The following is a 19,936-nucleotide window of genomic DNA, read 5'->3' as shown; positions in this document are numbered from 1 at the left end:
TTTGAAACCCATCATAGCTTATTTTGTTATGCAGCCTATGCTCTCGATGCTGTCGAAGAACCTAGCACAATTATCCATCAGAATTTTATAGCGAGCTCTTACGGTTCCTTTAGGTAGATTGATGCTGAAGCTAATCATGATTGCCAACCAGCTGATCAGCGACCTTTTCTCTTGTGAAGGTTATGTGCTCTACACCACTCGTGATTCTATCATGTTTTAATATCAAAATCTTTCAAGGTAAATGTTTGAAGCCTAGCATATCACTATCCAAGGACTTCCACTTGAACCATTCCTTGCACCAATTCAGGATAAGCAGCCTTCACTTGTCTAACCAAGCTTCTTACACCATAAAAATAAGAATAATAAGGTTCTGGTCATGGAGGTGCCAACTTGCTAAGTTGGTAAAAGGTTGTACCAAAGACTTGTAAATTAAATCTTCACCAGGATGAGATTCGGATGGTTATCAATATATGGGAAGGGCTATCCCTGGTATAATCTTATTGCTTTGGGAGAAAAACTTATTATTGCATGTCCACTAAAAAGAAAGATTATAATTATGTTTGATCTTGGATAAATTTGAAAAGGATAGCGAAGAAAAGCTGTTCAATTCTATTCCCCACTTTTGTTTCTGTGGTTAGTTGCAACAAGCGAGTCATATGCGTAAGGGCTCTTATATTCATTTACTATTTTATAAATGAGTGCTAAGGAATTACAGATTGTTATCAAAGATGCCCCTTCTCAAAAGATTTAATTAATCACAAGGCTTACAGAAAACATGAACACCGACCTATAGGTAACCTTCAAAACAAGGGAGAAATCTGTGGTAGATCTTGAATTCGAAAAAGCGCTCTTGTTCACAATACTAATTTATACTTTCTCAAAGAGCTAAGATTGGAAATATCTAATTTATTTAATTCTATTAGTTTTCACGTCAACATCTTTTAGTAGACAAATTACAGGTTTTCTTCACTCACAACACGTATAAATTACCATTTTCCAGGCCAACATCTTTTACAAGAACACGAACTACAACACTTCATGTACGATAGCTGAAACTTCATACTTCAACTGAGATTAACGAGCGCTTGCCAACAAGTTTTGCGATTGCTTCTCGTAGCGGAAACCGTTGCTCTTGGAGTCATCCGCAGACCAAATAAAGATGCCATGAAGCTTTCCCTGCGTCCTGAGGCTGCTGCATGCACGGAAGAACCCGTTTTCCGGCGATAACCCTCCACTTCCATCCGTGGAAAAACTTGCCAATACTTTCCCTCCATTATAGTTGGAGCTCTGTTTTGCGAAGTAGCTCAGAAACTGAGATACCGTCGTGCTTGCATCGTAGGCATAGAATTGGAAGTTGACATAGTCTATGACATGCCCATACTTCCTCCACAAGGCCAAGTAATGGCTCTGGACTTCATCGTCATCAAAAGGAGCTATGGAAGCAAATGAGATGACACCGTTGTTCTTTAGCCTCGTCAATAACTGCCCGATACACTCTGCGAAAGTATCGGGATCGGCATGGAAGTGCTCATAGTCGATATCAATACCATCCAAATTGTACTCTCTGATGATTCCCGTCAGCGAACTGACAGCATTGCTGACCCAAGAATCTATGGAAGATGGTTGGAAATATGCCGAGCCACCGCCGACGCTATCTCCGCCGAGGCTGAGTGCAACCTTAACGTTGCCATGGCTCTGCTTAATGGCAGCTACCTGCGAGGGGGAGAGGTTGTCCGAGTCCCAGAAGATGTTGAACCGCCCGTTAGTAGGAGCTGGGGAATCGGTGGTGTAGTCTATTGCGAAGGAGAGGATGAAATGGAATTCAACACCGGGGTTAATGGGGACATCGGAGAACCGGACGCCTTTGAACTCGGCCCCGATGTATTCTCTGAAGAGATTGGAGCCAGCAGCTGATGCTGGTGCGAGAAGGGTGAGGAGGACTTGGAGGAGGAGGAGGAGGAGGAGAGAAGAGAGGAGGTTTGAGGAAGCCATTTGAAGTAAGTGATGGTGCTCCTTTGTCCGGTGAGGAATGGACTTCAGAATGGTTCTATTTATAGACTTGAGTGGAGGTATGTGGTGAGAGCTTAAGACAATTGGATTAGGGAATGGATGAGTATGGAGCACGCCAAGTTAGATGTCTGGAAGAGGAATGTGAAGATCTATACAGATGTGTATTTAGTACCACATCGATTATACACTGAGTAGATTTTGAGTATTCATACATAACCAAAAAATTCAAATAATATTTTTTGACTTGTCTTTTTAGGTGACATCTTAGGTTATGACAGATCCTGCTCATGACCTATATGGACTAGAAGATACTACAACATAGATCTATTAGGACCAATCACGACTTATCATGGTGTTTATGATTAGATTTGAATGGATCTGAACTATTAGCCTGACAAGCATATCAGGGCCTAAACTAGATGAGCATATATTTAGTCTCAAATCGGCTATGCACCGGATAGATTTTGGATACTTATACAAGGCTAAAGAATATCTTTTGTTTAGTCTTTTTAAGTGATTTTCTAGGCTGTGATAGAGAAAGCTGTTAGACTGATTCATGACCAGCCATTCTTCGGCCATTGAATGGTCTGCAACTGTAGGATAACTTTGGAGGAGGAGCAGCGGCAAATGAAGTTGGACGGCACTGCTGAAACTTTTGGATTGTAGCAATGTGGGTATTGTATTGGTTACGTTCTTTCAAGTATGAACTCCAATTTCGAAATTGCAGCAGAAGAGATGTGCTTAATCTTTGGATTATTATATGGCAGGCATGTAATCAGGCAACGCGTTTTATGGGGTTGCTTGCCTATCTCGAGTCCCACTGGCCTTGGGCAGCGTTGCATATCCGGAAATAAGGCGCGTCTTCTCGTAGCCATACGTTTGGCATTTACCAATAATTCTTATAGAGATAAAATTATTGAAGTCTCTGTATATTATTCGTTCATGCGAGAACAAGCATGAAATAGATAAGATTGTTTTTTTTTTTCTTTTCTTGTTTTTTTTTTGAAAAGAACCTTGGCCACTAGCAAGAGCGTACGACATTGTTAATTTTTATGTTTTAGAAATGTTGAATTAGTTTAAAGTTTTCTTGAATTGATTATGAATATCCTGCGAGTTCATCAGAACATCCGTGAACAATATTTGAACTATCCTTGTTGTCATTTACTGGGAATAATTTGAAAATTGTTCAACCAACAATAAGACCAAGAACAGTAAGAACAGTTGTATGACTCTCAGTAATATGGAGGTGATACCTCTAGGTGTAAAGGGAAGAAAATAGGGATATGTGGGTGAGGTTAAGTCTGGATCTAGTTTGACTAGGATCTAATTCATGGACTTGGTTGGGTTACGTCCAAATTTAGATGGATTCAAATATCTAACTTTAAGAAGTTGGATCCAAATTTTTTTTATTAATTTTTGCTAGGTCTACTCAGAACCATTTTGGTCCTATCCGGTCAGAATGATGTTTTTATTGTGTAATGCACCCTTTGAGTAATCATTATCTTTGAGAAGATGACTTACTCTAAGGCCTTATAAGGATTGACTTGGATGATTAGAACATCTTCAGAAAGGAGGCGGAGCACTTAGAATAGCTTAAGGAGTGCTTAGGCGTCTGTTGCGCGGCTTGTCCCTGAATCCACAAAAGTCTCAGTTCTTAATGAACCAGGGACGGTTGCTAGGACACAAAGCCATTAAGAATTACGAGGGGACCCGTGTGTTTTCAGGTTCATACTAATCCAAATAGATTGCGTCTTAGTTTAGAACTCATATTAGGTCTAAAGTTTAAGAATGGTTTTAGTTTAATTCAGGTTAAGTATACGTAGGATCTAGATGTACCTAGCCCAATTTTACACTTCAAATAGATAAAGTAAGGAGTATTTGAGATTTTGGAGAGACTGCGAGAAGTCCTAATTTTTTAGTTTGTACAGGTCTAGACATCAAATACTCATGATATAATTTTCTAGCAAAAAAAATAAAAAAATCAGAAATATAGGGATTTGTTTTATTTTTGTTGAGCAACACCATCCATATAAATCAAGGTTTGCCATCTTGATAGGGACCTTATATCGATACCATCCTAACATAGTATGCTTGGTGTAAGGTTAATTCGACATGCCAATATTCAGCATGCCCCAATTTCGGAGCATGATTTGTCGCTCCCTAGATCAGCAGCATGACATGGCTGTGGTACCGAGGGGCACAACCTACGATAATATGAAGCCAACATTACATTTAATTTTCAGATCCATCTAAAAAATAATAAGATAAATAGGAATCCAATTTCATTATTCATTAAATAAAGCAATATTGGTTCAGATTTTCTAAATCGAAATATAAATACCAAGCCCATAATCCTTAATATTCAAAAAAAAATTATTAACTACAAATTAATATATAATTTAAAATTCTAATTTTTTCATAAAATTATCAAGTTTGCTAGCACAAACTTCAAGCCTGGACCAACCTTCGTCCCTACTGATCTTATTTTTCTGGAAAGAAAAATAAAAACAGAGATATATGAGCGACATGGCTCAGTAAGTAAACCTTCACTATCTTACCGGATCAAGCATAAGTTTTTTCATGTCTATGCATTATTTTAAAAAAATAATAGATATTACAAAATAAAGCATTTCATAATACAATATATTAAAACATATCATAAAGCCAACCATGTATGCATAAATTATTCATATTTCATAAACATGGCTCCTGATGTATAGCGTTAATAAAATCATAAATCATTTATCATTCTCTCAGACTAAATACTAAGATCACTATTATACTCGTGACAAGACCGTAATCGACAAACACCAACTACTATTACCCATTGGTAGGGTCGTATGCTGTGGATCTGAGGCGTGACAAATCATGCCCTGGATTCAGAGCGTGACGAATATGGTATCAGAACAATAGGTTTGATCATGGGTAAAACTTAAAGTATAGCAATGGGTAGCTAGGTCCCGTTAAGTTAGGTTCGCATAGTTGAATAAGGAAAGATAGATTTTCTTAATTTTACTATTGCTCAACTATGAATATTGATTAATATTAGAATTTTAATAGGTGACAATAAGCAACAGAGAGGAGGAAGTCTTGATAAATTTTGCTGCTAGGATGAGAGGAGCAAGAGTGACAATGAGAAAAGATACCAACCAGCCAATTGAGCAAACTCCAAATGCAGCAGCCACTCGAGCAGACATTGCTGGAGTATACCGGGTGGTGGCTTAGCTCCTTTAGCAGCAATAGCAAATGTAGGCCGCTCTCTAACCTGCACCACCTATGGAGTCATCTTATGAGAGGTTTAGAAAGCTCAACCCATCAATGCTTAAGGGTGGAGCTGATCTTCTGGCCATAGAGACCTAGATTCAGGAGATGGAGAAAATGATGAATGTGAAGGTCAGGATGGCTATACCAATGTTGAGAGGAAACATTGACTTTTGGTGGACGGCTATGAAAGCTGGGAATAAGAATGATCAGCTGACATGCAAGGAGTTCAAGAAAATATCCTATGATCAATATTTTTCCGAATCAGTCAAATTAGCAAAAGAGAACGAGTTCTTGTCTTTGAGGTAGATGGATGACATGATGGTATTAGAGTATGCCAACAGATTTAATGAGTTAGACCAATTTTGTCCCCAACTCTTGGAGTCCGAGAGGAGCAAGACCAATAGATTTGAATAGGGTTTGAGATATCCGATCCGGTCTCATTTGTTGTCTCACATCTTCAACAATTATAAAGATGTGCTGGAACGAGCTCTGAAGGTCGAATCTGAATTGAAAAGATCAGAAAAGGAAAGGGGTAATAAGAAGAGGCCCAGACGAGCAGGAACTCAAAATGACCAGCAAGAAAATTCAGAGAACAACTTTGACAATAGGAAGGGAGCTAAGACCTGTGGATATTGCGGTAAAAATCATGCTAGGCCTTGTTTCAAGAAACTGGAGTATGTTTTGAGTGCGGCAAGAAGGGACATTTGGCACGAAATTGTCTTAACAAAAAGAATGAGTCTAGGCCCGCCAAACCTACTAATCAAAATTCACTTTAACCTAGCATGATGCCAGTGCAAGCGACCAAATAGTGACAAGTATCTTTCTAGATAACTACATAAATGTCATGTGCATTTGATTGTGAATCTTCTAACCCCTTTGTATCTTCTAAGTTTCTATCTCTTTAGAATGCATATCAGAAGAATTGAATCAACCATTATGTGTTCCCATCTCTTTTTAGAAACCTAATCTGATAGATGTTTTGTTAAGAATTTTATCACTTGGAAGTTAGGGTTTATACAAACCAGTCTAGAGTTGGACCTCAAAAGAGTTTGTTTAGATCTGAGTTTCGTAGCAGATGCATGGTGGAGCAATAGAAGAAGATTTAATATCCTTAAGGAATGAAGGTCCGTCAAATTTTGAGGATGAATATTTTTTGAAGGAGGAAAGAATGTAAGAACCAGGCCAACTGGGCCTGACTTGGACCAGTCGATAGGCCTGCTCCTTCAGAATAGGGGATTGCGATCCCCTTTCCGAGTAGCTCCAACGGCCACTGCGACCGGTACCAACGACCAGCGACCGTTAGAGACGGTGAACGGCCGACCATTATGGCCATTAGAGACGGTTGTAACCATCAAACAGCCGGCTGTTAGAGATGGTTGTAACTGTCGAATGGCCGGCCGTTGCAGCCGTTCTCCCTATGGGGGTTATAAAAACCCATAATTCCACTCCACCTCCACCCATCTCCTTCCTCCTCCATCTTCCACCCTTCTCCTCTCTCGTCCTTCATCTGTTTGGGCTCATCGTGCCCTCACCTGTGCCACCAGGGATCAAGATCGCAACGCCTTGCCGGAGCAAGGTAAAGTCTCCCATTTCCTTCCCATCTTATCCCCTGCCCCTCCCTCCTTCCGTTCAACCAGCAATGGCCGGAATCCGACAAAGGGCAACCGTGATAAGAGAAAAGAAGAAGAGGAGGAGGAGGAGGAGGAGGAAAAGAAGAAGAAGAAGAAGAAAGAGAGAAGACCACTTACTGTGGTCAATCCACTATAGGCCTCGACAACAGTCGCCGTTGGCCCTCAACCGCATCACCGCCGAGAAGGAGGTCTCTTCCCTCCCCTGTTCCTTAGTGCGGCATGCTCTGGCCTTCCTTTGGTGGTCGCTCCACCCTATTGCAGTCCTCGGCTATAGCCATCGTCGGCTCCCGGCCACAGCCGCAGCTGCCGCCGGGCCGGAGGTCCTTCCTCCCCCTTCTCTGCTTCTCGGTGGGTGGGTTTAGAAAAGGGGGAGAAAGAGAGAAAAGGGTGATGAAGAAAAGAGGAGAAGAAAAGAAGAAAAAGAAAAGAAGAAGAAGAAAAAAAAGAAGAAGAAAAGAAAAAATCAAGAAAAATGAATAAATACAAAAATAAAAATCAAGAGAGAGAGGTCCCACCCTTGGTGCAACCATTCTCTCGCTACTGGATTTATAGATTGAGGCCCGACTTACCCAGTCAGGACCTGAAGTCTGCTCAAGTCCATTTCAGGTTGCTTAGAGGTTTTAATTAGATTTTAAATCAGGAATAGCAGGTAATTTATTTTAAACCGATTTTGATAGGTGCATTGGAGTTGTCCAACTGAATCTAAAAATATTTTCGCGAATAGAGGTAAGTAAATCTTATACTCCTTACAAGTTTCCAAATTTTATTTATTTTTCTAGTATTGTAAAAATATAAAAAATAGTATTAAATGTTGATGATATCATGTTTTTTTAAAATTAAGGTTCAAGCATACAATATTATGAAACTCATGATTTAATGCGAATTAATTGATCTATGATTGTTTACCATTAGCACTATTTGCGAGCTATGAACTCCATATTCATAAAATTGCAATTTTGATATGAAAAGAATAATTTCATGATTATAAGCTTGGTATTTATGTTTCGATTTAGAAGCTCTGAATCAATATTGATTTTATTTAATGAATAATGAAATTAGATTCCTATTTATCTTATTATTTTTGAAATAGATCTGAAAGTTAAATATAATGTTAGCTTTATGTTATCGTGGGTTGTACCCCTCGGTAGCATGGCCGTGTCATGTTGTAGATCTGGGCTGTGACAAATCATGCTCCAGATCCAGAGTGTAACAATACCGGTATATTACGATACGATCGGTATGTACCGATGTTGATAAGTACAAATATAATACGATACAAATTTTTGATCGGTTTTCACCCTTTGCTTCTCCATTCATAAAGTTTGCATTCAAAAGCTGAAAGCATGGACGAACGAGAATTCCGAAGAGATTCGTTTACTATTTATAGTCTCCTCAACCAATCAATTCAAAATTTAGCTCTCAAATAAGCACATCAGCATCACGTTTTATTGTGATCTTCCATCTATCTAAACTTCTGCCCTTTTCCAATTCTTCATCTCACTGTAACTCTGATTGATTGGCTTGGAATTCCGCATTTGCTGCGGTACCTTTTTCAGGGGTCAGCCTTGACCCATTCTTAGCTCAGCCAAACAAAGGAAACTTTCGGCCCTGGCAATTCTTCTGGAAATATCACACGCCTTAACTAAAAGCCTTGGCTCCTCATGGATAGATAAAACATTTCCCTTCTTGTAGGCTTGTGAAATCCAAGTCCAACAGCAGCAGCATTATTGGCTAAGATGGGTCCAAGCCATTGGAAGTAAAAAACTTTTCCAGGCCATGCACATAGCATTCTTCCTGCTCGTTTTACTTCAGATAAATTTATATCCTAGATTGAAGTTAATTTGATATTGGAATATGAGTATGTTAGAGTCTAAAACACAATCTCTTTGGCAAACATTATTTATAAAACATAGTACAGAAGGAGGCAACTTTGGCACCAGAAGGAAGTCCTAGATCATTTTCTCATTTATGAAAAGATATATTCAGAGTTTTACAACCTTTTTGGTGTGGTCTGGCATTTATTTTGAGATAAGGAAAAGATTAGAGACTTTGGAAAGATTGCTGTTGGATGGTTTAACCTCTTTTTAAATTGTTTCAATTGTTTGCTGCCAAGCATAATATGGCTGCTGGTGACAATTGGAGCAAAAGAAACAATGATCGGCAGATTTCAATCAGGGGGCCATTATCTATGGATGAACATGTACAGAATGAATGGAGCGAAATGATAATCTTATTGAACTTGATAAGGCCAGGAAATGATGGCAGTGTCAAGATCAGGATATTCATGTGGTTAGCTATCAGGAACAGGTTAGAGTTGATACATTAGTTCTGGATGTGGTTTCTGCAATAGCGGGCAAGGGGATATAAAATACTAATTTACATAGCCCGAATAAAGGCGCTCTTTCTTCACGATACTAATTTATACTTTCTCAAAGAGCTAAGATTGGAAATATCTAATTTATTTAATTCCATTAGTTTTCACGTCAACATCTTTTACTAGACAAATTACAGGTTTTCTTCACTCACAACACGTATAAATTACCATTTTGCAGGCCAACTCTATTACGAGAACACGAACTACGACATTTCATGTACCATAGCTGAAACTTAATACTTCAATTGAGGTTAACGAGCGCTTGCCAACAAGTTTTGCGATTGCTTCTCGTAGGGGAAACCATTGCTCTTGGAGTCATCCGCAGACCAAATAAAGATGCCATGAAGCTTTCCCTGCGTCCTGAGGCTGCTGCATGCACGGAAGAAGCCGTTTTCCGGCGATAACCCTCCACTTCCATCCGTGGAAAAACTTGCCAATACTTTCCCTCCATTATAGTTGGAGCTCTGTTTTGCGAAGTAGCTCAGAAACTGAGATACCGTCGTGCTTGCATCGTAGGCATAGAATTGGAAGTTGACATAGTCTATGACATGCCCATACTTCCTCCACAAGGCCAAGTAATGGCTCTGGACTTCATCGTCATCAAAAGGAGCTATGGAAGCAAATGAGATGACACCCTTGTTCTTTAGCCTCGTCAATAACTGCCCGATACACTCTGCGAAAGTATCGGGATCGGCATGGAAGTGCTCATAGTCGATATCAATACCATCCAAATTGTACTGTCTGATGATTCCCGTCAGCGAACTGACAGCATTGCTGACCCAAGAATCTATGGAAGATGGTTGGAAATATGCCGAGCCACTGCCGACGCTATCTCCGCCGAGGCTGAGTGCAACCTTAACGGTGCCATGGCTCTGCTTAATGGCAGCTACCTGCGCGGGGGAGAGGTTGTCAGTGTCCCAGAAGATGTTGAACCGCCCGTTAGTAGGAGCTGGGGAATCGGTGGTGTAGTCTATTGCGAAGGAGAGGATGAAGTGGAATTCGACACCGGGGTTGATGGGGACATCGGAGAACCGGACGCCTTTGAACTCGGCCCCGATGTATTCTCTGAAGAGATTGGAGCCAGCAGCTGATGCTGGTGCGAGAAGGGTGAGGAGGACTTGGAGGAGGAGGAGGAGGAGGAGAGAAGAGAGGAGGTTTGAGGAAGCCATTTGAAGTAAGTGATGGTGCTCCTTTGTCCGGTGAGGAATGGACTGCAGAATGGTTCTATTTATAGACTTGAGTGGAGGTATGTGGTCAGAGCTCAAGACATATGGATAAGGGAACGGACAAGCATGGGGCTTAAGAAGTTGGATGTCTAGAAGCAAAATATGAGGATCTAGTGCATTTATTTTCACATTGATTATGTACTGAGTAGATCTTAGGTATTTATATAGGACCAATGAATTCAAATAATATCTTTTGCCCAGTCTTGTTAGATAACATCCTGAGTTATGACAAATGATATCGGAGTAGACTAGGCTCATAGCCTATATGGACTAGGAGATATTATAGTACAGATCCATTAGAAAAAATCATAGGCTTATTATGGTGTTTGTGATTAGTTTTGAATGGATTTGATCTACTAGCCTAGCAAGAATGTCACGGCCTAAACTAAAGGAGTATATAATAATTCATAAAGATGTATATTTAGTCCCATATCAGCTATGCACTAGGTAGATCTTGGATATTTATATAGAGCTAAGTAATCTAAATAATATCTTCTGGCTAGTTTTTCTAGATAATATTTTGAGTTGTGATAGAGAAAACTGTTAACTGATGCGTGACTAGCTTGGATAGTTTCTTTGGCTATCAAATGGTCTGCAACTGTAGGATAACTTTGGAGGAGGAGCAGCGGCAAATGAAGTTGGACGGCACTGCTGAAAATTTTGGATTGTAGCAATGTGAGTATTGTATTGGTTACGTTCTTTCAAGTATAAACTCCAAAAGATATCATTTCCACATATATTTCCACTGCAAAGAGGAGATGCGCTTAATCTTTGGATTATTATATGGCGGGCATGTAATCAGGCAACGCGTTTTATGGGGTTGCTTGCCAATCTCGAGTCCCACCGGCCTTGGGCAACCGGGAATAAAGCCTGTAATTTTTAGGTTTGTCTGGATACACTTAGCATCCATACCCACGTCATCTCGTAGTCATACGTTTGGCATTTACCAATAATTCTTATAGAGGTAAAATTGTTTAAATCTCTGTATATTCTTAGTTCATGCGAGAACAAGCATGAAAGAGATAAGATTGTTTTTTTTTTTTCTTTTTTTTTCTTTTATTTTTTTGAAAAGAACCTTGGCCACTAGCAAGAGAATACGACATTGCTAATTTTTATTTTTTAGAAATGCTGAATTAATTTAATATTTTTTTCAATTAATTATGAATAGCCTGCGAGTTTATCATGACATCCGTGAACAATATTTGAACCATCCTTGTTGTCATTTACCGGGAATCATTTGAAACTTGTTCAACCAACAATAAGACCAAGAACTGTTGTATGATTTTTAGTAATACGGAGGTGATACCTCTAGGTATAAAGGGAAGAAAATAGGGCTATGTGGGTTAGGTTTAGTCTGCATCTAGTTTAACTAGGATCTAATTCATGGACTTGGTTGGGTTAGGTCCAAATTTAGATGGATTCAAATTTCTAACTTTAAGAAATTGGATCTGATGGGATCCGATGCATTAGTGCTTGTATGATCGCACCCAACAGACATTCTCCACTTCCACGGTGCCTCGGGACTAGAAGTAGACGTTCATCATGTTGATCCCAAAGAGATAGGATCCTACGGAGCCGGGCCACTTTCGCCCAATTAGTCTCTGCAATACTTTGCATAAAGCCATTGGAAATATTCTAATTCACAGACTGAGGAGTATCTTGCCCAGAATCATCAGCTCGGAGTAGGAGGCGTTTGTTGGGGTGCACTGCATATCTGACAACGTGATAATTGCTCACGAGTTCATGGCCGACCTCCAGCAGGCCCCAGGACGAGGAGTATAATGGGAGTCAAGCTGGATATGACATATGATAGGTTGAGATGAAACTTTGTGGTCTACTCTTTAGAGTCCTTCGGTTTTCACCCAGTGTGGATCAGATGGATCTTAGGTTGTATTCAATCTCCATCCTTCGCCATCCTGGTGAATAGCTCCCCTACGTGCGACTTTGAGTCCTTGTTGAGGTTGAGACAGGGGTGCTCGTTCTTGCCGTTCCTGTTCATTATCTATGTGGATGCACTGTCGAGAGCGCTCCGGCATGCCACAGAGACTCGGGCAATGGATGTGTATTTTCCAACACTAGGAGCGACTCAAATTTCATACATGCTCTTTGCCGATGATTGCATGCTGCTGGCCCGTGCGACGAGGCGCTCTACACTGACGATCCAGAGGATTTTTGTGGCGTATTGTGCGACATCTAAGTAGCAGGTTAATTTGGCAAAATCAATCATTCAATTCAGTCCGAAGATCAAGCCGAGGGTGAAGTCTTCCATCCTGGAGATCTTGGGTGTAGGGGAGAAGGAGGGCATCCTGGTGTACCTTGGGGTGTCAGTTACTGGGCGGCGACTACGCAGAGGAGAGTGTGCCTCCTAGGAGAAGGGCATTAGGCACAATATGGAGGGGTGACAGGTGAGCTCTCTGTCCATGATGGGCAGAGTTACCCTGGTGCGGTCAGTCCTCAGTTTGATCCTGATATATGTACTCTCTAACACCATTGTGCCTCTTACACCGCTGAGGGCAATAGAGCGGCTGTTCATGAACTTCATCTGGAGCCGTCAAGTGGGAGAGAGAGGTATCCATCTGCTAGCCTGGGACGTGATCTATTAGCTGACTAGTGGTGGTGTCCTGGGGATTCACTCCATGTTAGAGCAGCAGGAGGTTCTTGCTACTAGATATGTAGCTAGGTTCCTTCTCAAGCCGGACAACTTATGAAGTTCTTTGATGAGGGCCAAATATGAGGATCTGATCGGGGCATCCTTCTTCTGCATTGGACGTCATAGCTCCTTCATCTGGAGAGAGATCTGTACTCGAGGCCCTGCGATCCTTGATGCAATCAGGTGGGAGGTTGGTGATGGGCAGGCGATTGATATCCTTGAGGATAGATGGCTGATTGCGATGCCGCTAAGTGGGTGGCCCACATTTCTTGATCTGGGGTGTCTAGCAGGGCGCAGAGTTTGTGATCTCTTTATTCCAAGTGAGTAGAGGTGGGATGAGGGCTTCACTCGGTGTGCTTTTGGGGAGGATCTGGCTGAGAGAGTATTGGCTATGCTGATCCCTATAGAGAAAAGAGCGGACAGGAGGGTCTGGAGTAGCTCTGGAAAATCGAGGGTTAGCTCTCGAGATCTCCGAGGTCTGGTGACTAGGGCGCCGACCCGGCAGCTCGAGGGGACTGGATCTGAAGGCTGCACATCCACCCCCGGGTTGCCATGTTCGTTTGGAAGGTAGCATGGGGGTGTCTGCTGACCAGGAGTGTACTAGCTAGCAAAAGGGTGAGGGACTTCCTAGCCTATAAGGCATGCCTGGAGGTGGAGGAATCCATCTGCCACGTCCTCTTGTGCTGTCCACGATCGGCCCAGATCTGGCAATACACGGGGATCTCTCCTGGCTTCGGACGATGCATGTCCCCGATGGAGGACTTTCTAGCTCGTTTGAGGGCATCTTCGAGGAGGCCAGGCATGGTGGAGTGGGGGGTCAGATGTGCCTATCTGGCCTATCATACTTGGTTGGATAGAAACTCCCAGACTTTCAAGGACAGATGGGTCCATCCGAGGGTTGTGGCGGATAGAGCTCTGCTTCACATGGCCAAGGTCATTGGTACTGCACCATCCTATTTTTCTAAGACGGTTAGGGACATCTGGATCTCACACTCAACTGAGTCAGCAACCAAGTTTGTCTTTGTTTCTTGGGAGCCCCCACTCCCTAGCTTTCAGAATGTAAATTTAGATGGCAGTGTTGCTGAGATAGGAGAGTGGGGGGAGCGGGCTTTGTTATTAGAGACCGCCACTCCAGACTTGTGAAGACGGGTGGACGACGGATCCATGGCACCTCTGTCCTCGGAGTTGAGCTGAGAGCGGCGTGGGAGGGCATCTCCTATATGAGACACACTTTGGGTGCAGATTGCATCCACCTAGAAGGGCATTCGGCTATTATGATCGAGTGGATCCGAGGCGACACACTGCGACAGACCGGCAGTTTCTGCTCCACGACATCTGGAGGATCATGGGGGGTTGTGGCTCCTTTAGGGTGACCCATGTTTATGTGGAGACGAATAGTGCAGCTGACTGGGTGGCCTCCTTCGTGACACATCACTCTGGCGGATTTCTTTGGGTGAATCAAGTGGATGTTCCTTACTCTCTTTGCTAACTTCTTTTTTCTGACTTTGTTGGATGTACTCATATGCATATTGTGTAAGGCGCCGGTATACCGAAAAAATGAAGTTGAATCTAGTTTTTTTTTAATTAATTTTTGCTGGTCTACTCAAGACCATTTTGGTCCTATCCGGTCAAGATGTTTTCAGGTTCATACTAATCCAAATAGATTGCATCTTAGTTTAAAACTCATATTAGGTCTCAATTTTAAGAATGGTTTTAGTCTAAATCAGGTCAAGTATATGTAGGATCTAGATTTACCTAGCCCAATTTTACACTTCAAACAGATAAAATAAGGAGTATTTGAGAATTTGGAGGGATTGTGAGAGGTCATAATTTTTGAGTCTATACAGGTCTAAGCATCCATACCCATGATATAATTTTCTAGTAGAAAAACATAAAAAAAAAATCAGAAACATAGTGAATTATTTTATTTTTGTTGAGCTACACGAAGCATATAAATCAAGATTTGCCATCTTGATAGGAATCCTGTACCGATACCATCCTAATACAGTATGCTTGGTATATGGTTGATTCGGCCTACCAACATTCAGCACTCCCTTCATACCATATATCAGTTCAATACCAATATATTACGACATGATCGATACGTACCGGTGAATACGATACAGATTTTTGATCGGTTTTCACCCTTTGCTGACTCCATTCATAAAGTTTGCATTCAAAAGCTGAAGGCATGGATGAACGAGAATTTGGAAGAGATTCGTTGACTATTTATAGTGTTGTCAACCAATCAATTCCAAATGTAGCTCTCAAATAAGCACATCAGACATCACGTTTTATCATGACATTCCATCCGTCTAAAACTTCTGCCATCTTCCAATTCTTCATCTCACTGTAACTAGCTGATTGATAGGCTTGGAATTCCGCGCGCATTTGCTGCGGCGCCTTTTTCAGGTGTCAGCCTTGACCCATTCTTGGCTCAGCCAAGCAAAGGAAACTTTCGGCCCGGGCAATTCTTCTAGAAATATCACACAACTTAACTAAAAGCCTTGGCTCCTCATGGATAGATAAAACGTTTCCCTTCTTGTAGGCTTGTGAAATCCAAGTCCAACAGCAGCAGCATTATTGGCTAAGATGGGTCCAAGCCATTGAAAATAAAAAGCTTTTCCAGGCCATGTACATAGCATTCTTCCTGCTCGTTTTACTTCAGATAAATTTGTATCTTAGATTGAAGTTAAATTGATGTTGGAATATGAGTATGTTAGAGTCTAAAACACAATCTCTTTGGCAAACATTATTTATAAAACATAGTACAGAAGGAGGCAACTTTGGCACCAGAAGGAAGTCCTAGATCATTTTCTCATTTATGAAAAGATATATTCAGAGTTTTACAACCTTTTTGGCGTGGCCTGGCATTTATTTTGAGATAAGGAAAAGATAAGAGACTTTGGAAAGATTGCTGTTGGATAGTTTAACCTCTTATTAAATTGTTTCCATTGTTTGCTACCAAACATAATATGGCTACTGGTGACAATTGGAGCAAAAGAAACAATGATCCGCAGATTTCAATCAGGAGGCCATTATCTATGGATGAACAGAATGAATGGAGCGAAATGATAATCTTATTGAACTTGTTAAGGCCAGGAAATGATTCAACACTGGAAAGGATCAGGAAATATACTGTTAAATCCTCCAATGCCTCAATGTGACAGTGTCAAGATTCCAATTTCTCGTTCACTTTGGTCTGCTGCAACACCAGAAAAGATCAGGATATTCATGTGGTTAGCTATCAAGAAATCACCTTCTCTTGCATTATCCACCTGCTAAAGAAATCTGGAGAAGGATTAAAGATGTAATTAAATTCAGAGAAAACCCCCATCCCTTCTTTCATTGGGGACCAAATGGAGATAAAAAGAACCAAGAGCTGTTTAAGAATAAAGGTCTCGGATAAATTAGCTTTACCTCTTAGTTGGTCTGTTTGAAAAGAAAGGAATAGTGGTCATTTAAGAGCAATATGAAACGCCGTTTTACCAAAAAAAAAAAAAAAAATGGAATAGTGGAATATTTCTGCATAAAAGCAACTCCTCAGAGAAGGTCCTAATCAAGACTTACTATTTGCAAAGATTGGAGCAATTATGTAATGAAAAGCTCATCAAGCTCCGTTTGCTGCATCATTTGTTTTCCTTTATCTTTCCTCTTCATGCTGTAATACTTTGTTCTAATATATGGGACAGGATTTCCCCTTCCATTTATACTTTTTTTCCCCAAAAATGAACCCACAGGCCACAAACAAACTAAATAAAATGTTTTCCATTCACTGTAAGTGGCTAAAATTTAGTTAGCAGCTAACTAATACAAACGATCACTTGCCAGCAAATCCTGTGATTGCTTCTCATAGAGAAAACCATTGCTCTTGGAGTCATCTGCAGACCAAATAAAGATACCATCCAGTTTTCCTTGCATCTTGAGCATTCTTGATGCATTGAAGAACCCATGTTCTGGCGACAGTCCTCCACTGCTGCTCCTATCGGTGGTGCAACTCACCAATATCTTCCCTCCATTGTAGTTGGACCTCTGCATCTCAAAGTATCCAAGAAACTGAGACACGGTCGTGCTCGCATCATATGCATAGAACTGGAAGTTGACGTAGTCGATTACACTTCCATACTTCCTCCACAGAGCTAAATAATGCCGCTGCACCTCATCATCCTCGAAAGGAGCTATCGATGCAAACGATATCACCCGGTTGTTCTTCAGTGTTGTCAGCAGCCGTCCGATGCACTCAGCAAAGGTATCAGGGTCGGCCATGAAGTGCTCGTAGTCGATATCGATGCCATCCAAGTTGTATCGTTTTATGATTCTTGACAGCGAGGTGACGGCATTGGCAACCCATGAATCAATGGAGAAAGGATGGAAGTATACATAGCCAGGGCCTAAGCTATCGCCTCCGAGGCTAAAAGCAACCTTCACATTGCCGTGGCTTTGCTTAATGGAGGTAACGTGTGAGGGGGTGAGGTTGTCATCGTCCCAGAAGATGTTGAAGTCTCCATTGGTGGGAGTCGGGTGCTTGGATGTGGTGTAGTCTACTGCAAAGGAGAGAATGAAGTGGAAATCGACGCTTGGATGTATGGGGACATCCAGGAAGCTGAGACAATTAGACTCTGCTCCAATATACTCTCTAAAGAGCCTGGAGCTTTGTGATGCAGAAGACATTAGTGAGAGAAGTGCGAGGAGGAAAAGAAAGGAGGGGTTGTTCCAGGGAGCCATTGGAGCATGAGGCATCAAGGGTGCTCATGCCTACAAAAACTTTTTTAAGGCATTGAGAGGTAGATTTGGACACCTGATGGGCCGGCATGGAGCTATCTCCCAAACAAGAGCCATACCATCATCAAATTCGATGTGTGTGAGAATCACAAGTATGTGGACATAGGCCAGAAAGATTCTTTTGAGCCCCAAGAAACGATTAGTTATAATACTTTCAGTCAAGGACCCCATCACAGCTGGACCTCAACTCATTAAAAGAATTTCTGCGATCGAACTTATGCACTAGGCTGTTTGTGGGTGAAGATGAAGATGTCACTGAGGATGGAACATTAAGTTGTCTCGCCAGCTTGTAGATTTTATGTTTGGCTTCTTTCTCCACTCAGATTCCACGGTTGGGCTCATTCAGTGTTAGGCCCCAAATTCGGAACATAAATATAACCCATGATAACACAAAGCCAAACATTTAATTTAACTTCTAAATTCATCTCAAAATATAATAAATAAAAATCTAATTTTATTATCTATTAATTGCAACCAATACGGGTTCAGAGCGTCTAAATCCAAAAATAAATACCAAACCTATAATTCTCAATATTTAGAAAATTATTAACTACAAATTCATAGTTAATTTAAAATACTAAAATTCTTCTACAAAATCGTTAAGTTTGCTAGCATGAACTCCAAGCTTAGACAATCCGTCGTTCCTATTGACCCTATTCATCTGGAGAGAAAAAAATAACAATAAAGATTTGTGAGCGATATATCTTAGTAAGTAAACCTTTCACTACTTTACCAGATCAAGTAAAAGTTTTTGCATGCATCAATAAATCATTTAGAGAAGATTATTACCATTAGCAAAAAAAAGAATATTTCATAATAACAGTATAATCATAAATCAATCATGCTCATATGCATAAATTATGCAAATTCTATAAAAATGGTCCTAGTGCATAAACAAAATTATAAATCATGCTAATTTTACAAAGTCATAAATCATTTGTCATTTCACCATATCATAATTTATAATAATTCTCTCATACTAAATGCTAAAGTCACCTAATACCCATAATAGGGTTGTAAACAATATCATGCCAACTACCGTAACCCACTGGTTGGGCCATATGCTAAGCTACTATACCCGCTGGCAAGGATCATATACCAAGTTATTATAACCTATTGACGAGGGCCGTATGCCAAGCTACTATTACTCGCTGGCAAGAGTTGTATGCCAAACTATTATAACCCATTAGCAAGCACCGTATACCAAGCTACTATAACTCACTGGCAAGGGCTGTACATAGCTATCTGAGAGCCCATAATCATATCTTTCTTAAAACAAATTTGTTTAAATCATATTTCCTTAAATCATATTTCCTTAAATCATATATGAAGAAATCGCTACAAGACTATAAAGAGTTTTGTAGTCCATAATTAAATCTTTAACAGTAGAATAATCAGGAAATTATTCTTTTCATAACAAAATACAAATTTATATATATGAAGTTCATAGTCCATAAATAGTGCTTAATAGTAAAATAATCATAAAATCATTATTTTGCAATATATTATGAGTTTCATAATATCGTATGCTCGATCCTTAAAACATGATATTATAAACATTTAATACTATTTTCGTATTTTCATAATACTAAAAAATAAGTAAAAATTTAGAACTAATAAAGAGTATTAGGGTTACTTATCTCCTCTACCTTAGACTTTCTAATTTCACTAAGTGTACTTGCTAAACCTATTTAAAAATATTAAGAGTAAGATTAATTCCTTTTCGATAACTTTAACAAATATTGAAATAATAAGTCAAAGAAAACGGTTGGCCGAATGATGGTGACCAGGTTAGGTCAGGTTTAAGCAACTCAATTAATGAATCATGGGGCACGAACTAGATTAAGGCTAAGGCCATTTAATAGGGTTCATCAATACTAGATTTCATAGGCACTTAATAGGGCTGGGGTGATCAATTTAGCAGGCTGCCCAAGTACCAGAGCAGATCAAGGCCCTTTGTAGGAGTCAACTCGAGTCCATAGGATAGGGAGATAGAACT

The 19,936-nt window shown here is 40.5% G+C and overlaps 3 pseudogenes; all 3 read right to left on the bottom strand.

Moving 5' to 3' along the window:
- Positions 1-935: 935 nt before the first annotated feature.
- LOC103696599 (chitinase 2 pseudogene) lies at positions 936-2,001 on the bottom strand (annotated as a pseudogene).
- Positions 2,002-9,200: 7,199 nt separating this feature from the next.
- LOC103696602 (chitinase 2 pseudogene) lies at positions 9,201-10,646 on the bottom strand (annotated as a pseudogene).
- A 6,286-nt stretch (positions 10,647-16,932) lies between these two features.
- On the bottom strand, positions 16,933-18,013 carry LOC103696601 (chitinase 2 pseudogene; annotated as a pseudogene).
- Positions 18,014-19,936: the final 1,923 nt, after the last annotated feature.

This window comes from Phoenix dactylifera, chromosome 1, assembly GCF_051530095.1.
Source record: "Phoenix dactylifera cultivar Ajwa chromosome 1, Ajwa_hap1_PhDact_Kaust_v1.1, whole genome shotgun sequence".
In the NCBI taxonomy this organism is placed as follows: Eukaryota; Viridiplantae; Streptophyta; class Magnoliopsida; order Arecales; family Arecaceae; genus Phoenix; species Phoenix dactylifera.
This window is presented reverse-complemented; position numbering and strand designations above follow the sequence as displayed.